The sequence below is a fragment of the Tigriopus californicus genome, chromosome 6 (genome assembly GCF_007210705.1).
Source record: "Tigriopus californicus strain San Diego chromosome 6, Tcal_SD_v2.1, whole genome shotgun sequence".
NCBI classification, from domain to species: Eukaryota; Metazoa; Arthropoda; class Copepoda; order Harpacticoida; family Harpacticidae; genus Tigriopus; species Tigriopus californicus.
The window spans coordinates 5,914,271-5,918,437 of NC_081445.1; positions in this window are offsets into that span (position 1 = coordinate 5,914,271).

The following is a 4,167-nucleotide window of genomic DNA, read 5'->3' on the forward strand; positions in this document are numbered from 1 at the left end:
GGCTAAAAGAGTTGGGACGGTGCAGTGTTCAGAGAAGGTACGAAAGGTATCTGATACTGTACGTCTTCAAAAGCATTTCATGAGTTTTGTCCCAACCTAGGATTTAGGGTCAATTCTAGTGACCGTAGAGGCTTAATGTGCGTTTTGAGAGCACCTTGAAGCCCTCAATCAAGAATATAGGCTAGGTTGAGCAATGAAGTCCACTTCTCTTCTTTCTCAGGCTCTTTCATTGTTTGATTTGCTGCCTTCAAATATTCGTAGGGCATATGTAGGCCTTGTTGATCTGGTGCATCTTTCAAGTCAGACTTGGACAAATTTTTAGAGAGCATACCAGATCAACCCTACATTCAAGGACTAGCTCGGTCTGCCAACTCAAATTCGTTGGGGGACCAAATATCATATAAAGATCGAAAGGTAATAAATAGACAAATTATAACCTTTCATTTTAATAGTACTGCGGATTACATTTCCTGTAGCAGTTAGAAAAGCCCGTGAAAAACCAAAAAAATGCGCAAACCATCGTTTTGCACACACTGCAGTCCTAGTGAAGTGGGACAAAAATCTCAATCAGCAATGTTTAGCAATTATTTTCTAGTAACACCAGAGGAAAATGTGTGGAGTACACTTCATTGGTATCAATGGAGTGTAAATTTGAACTTCCATGGCTTGAGTATTTTACACTCATTTAAGGCAAACAAGTCAGTGTACTTCTGATTGCCAAAGGCTTATGTTGGCTTAATTCAACACTCAAGTATACTGCGGTCAAGTGAAAATTCGAGAAATCTTGTTTTCTAAAACTTATTCATCTTGGCTTGATCCCTCAATTTTAGAGTGCGGCACACTCATCCGCAGGTTTGGAACACCTTGGTAACTCTAATTGAATGTGCTCGGTACATTTTCCGGCGTTTTGTACAATCCCTCTTAAATACTTGGCATTGCTGAACACTTTAATTTCATTATTGGAACCACCAGAGTGTGACGGTAGATTCTCTGATAATAACCAAAGTTATGACTTGAAATCTGTTCCCGTTTAACGTCATGTTGTTCCCTGCCAGCCATTGATATATTTTAGGTACAGTAGGTCTGCTTGCAACTCCGAGAATTTTTTGTCATTCCCATTACAGACTTATTTCGCAGAGTCCGCATTAGATGAAGTGGAGGAGCTCAAAGGCAAGGTTAAAGGGTAAAAATACACTTCGTGGATGAAATTTCTTATACTAGGTGCGCGAGGTTGGTTCACTATTGATTGCAGTGAAATAAGATAGTTTTTCCTGGTTTACCCCTAACATTAGAAATCTTCATGGTCAGAAATTTGAACCAAATACGTATGTCTAAAAGCAATCGTTGATCGTCCGTCATTAGTCTGGCCAAACAATCCCCAATGGCCCAATGTGTCGAAAATGACATGACGAAATAGCAAGCTTCTGAAAGTTCAACGTATCAGAATGTAAGGTTGGTGTCTGTGATGACTTGCTACTAGTCATTTTCCCATCAGTATTCTTGAGGCTGACTAACGGGTTTCGGAGATTCCACCAATTCCANTCGAAGAACATGATCATCATGCCGTTGACCCATTGACCGAAGAATATGATCATCATGCAGTTGACCCATTGTCCAAAGAACATGATCATCATGCCGTTGACCAATTGTGCGAAAAACGTGATCGTCATGCCGTTGACCCATTGTGCGAAAACTTGATCATCATGCCCTTGACCAATTGTCCGAAGAATATGATTATTATGCTGTCAAACCATTACCCGAAAGGCATGATCATCATGCTGTTGACCCATTGTCTGAATGACATGATCATCATGCCGTTGACCCCTTGTCCGAAGAACTTGATCGTCATGCCGTTGACCCATTGTCCGAAGAACATGATCATCATGCTGTCAAACCATTACCCAAAAAGCATGATCATCCAGCAGTTGACCCATTGTCCAAAGAACATGATGATCATGCAGTTGACCCATTGTCCGAAAGACATGATCATCATGCCGTTAACCAATTGTGCGAAAAACATGGTCATCATGCAGTTGACCCATTACCTAAAAGACATGATCATCATGTTGTCAAACCATTACCTAGAAGACATGATCATCATGCCGTTGAGCCATTGTCTGAAGAACATGATCATCATGCTGTTGACCCATTGTCTGAAGAACATGATCTTTATGCAGTTGACCCATTGTTTGAAAAACATGATCATCATACCGTTAACCCATTGTGCGAAAACTTGATCATCATGCCCTTGACCAATTGTCCGAAGAATATGATCATTATGCTGTCAAACCATTACCTAAAAGAAATGATCATCAAGCCGTTGACCAATTGTCCGAAAGACATGATCATCATGCTGTCAAACCATTACCCAAACGTTAAGTTCGTGAGATCAATTGCCTCTCGAAAGAGAGCAGTCAGCTTTTTTGATACGGAAAACCGAATGAGACATAGAAAATATGTACAGAGAGCCGAATGGAACGTCTCCCTGCGGAACCGAAAATATAGGGAATTGAGGCTGAGGGAGATGAAATGTAATTTAGTAGAGAAGATGATTGATTTCTTTTAAGACTTGTCATTGCACTAATCAAACTCAATCACTGAAAAGCCTTTTCCATTTATTATGGACGTATATTGTCATCAAGCGGGGGGATTGGAAGCTCCTTGATGCGGCAGGTGGTGTCGGTGGTGTTGCTGCTTGATGGAGGCAGCAGGTCAGCAGGTTGTGCCACTCTCCCCTGACGGTGTGCACGGTTACGCTGACGGTGCTGGTACTCGTCAACGAACCCCAGTGAAGAGAGATTGACCCCAAAGGGGAGGCTCTGGGGCACTTGAAGTTGTCCCATGGATGGGCTGAACACGCCCATGGAGGCTGCCGGCCCATGGGATGGCTGGCTGCATGTTGTGCATGAGGACATCACGGTAGGAGACCCGTGCAGATGATGGCGGCAATGGTACCTGTACAGCGCGTACAGGAACGCGATGGCGAGAAGGACCCAGATGGTACCTGACGATAGAGACGGCAGATGCAGCTGGATGAAGTGGAACCCGGAGCTTCGGGTGATTTTCGTATCCCGGTTGGCTACTATCATCTGATCCGTTCCAGACGTTGCTGTTGCTTTCGATGGCCTGGACCCCATGTTGAGCATGTCGTGGAGACCTTTGGAGAGCTGTAGGAACGGGATATTGTGCGGGGTTTGCCTGAAGCGGGGTTGTAGCTACACAGACAGGGGTCTTGCTGACAGGGGCAGGGACAGGAGCTGATGACAGGGGAACTGGCAGAGGCTTGAGGAATCGCTGATTCCGCCTAAGTGTCCGCCCGTCGTCGTGTAGAATGACAAAGGATTCTCCCGAAGGGCACACGGAGATAACTTTGCTGGTCTGGTCCCACAGCTTGGAAATGGGGTTCTGAACTCGAACTCGCATATTGGGAACAATTGAGCTTTCAGATGGTAACGCAGGCCAGGGAGCCATGCGTGATGCGGGAAAAGCAGTTCGGAGCTGGCGGCCAAAAAAGATTTCGCTTGGGGCAAGGCCATTTGACGCGCGTGGGCACGCCAGAAATTCGCGCAGTGCGGTGCGAAAAGCTGACATATTGGCGGTGCGGTGAAGAAGGAGTTTGACGTTTTTCACAGCTGCCTCAGCTAGGCCATTTGAATTGGGATGATGCGGGCTGGCCGGCTCAAAGGTGATGCCTTCATGTAAGCACCAGGCTGCAAACTCTGATCGAAATTGTGGGCCGTTATCTGATCTGATAGCACATGTCACTACCTAGTCTACGCTGATCAATACTCAGGATTTCCCCTCATTTTTCGCTTCCCGTCCAGCCCTTCATCATCGGACCCCATCAAACAGTTCAGGATTTTTATTTCTTTGATGGGTGCCCCCAACATTCTACGGAGTGATAATGGTCCTCAATATCGATCCCGAATTTTCTTGGACTTTCTTCAGGATTGGGGAGTGAAATGGACCCCTTCATCCCCGCATAACCATCAGAGCAATGGTCATGCGGAAGTGTCAGTCAAAATCGTGAAACATCTTGTTGCCAAGAACGACGTCCAAATTGAGATTGACGCTTTCCACGCTGGTTTGCTCGAGCTCAGAAATGGCCCTCGGGAAGACGGCCTATCCCCTTTCCAACGCGTTTTCGGTCGTCCTTTACGATCTCAA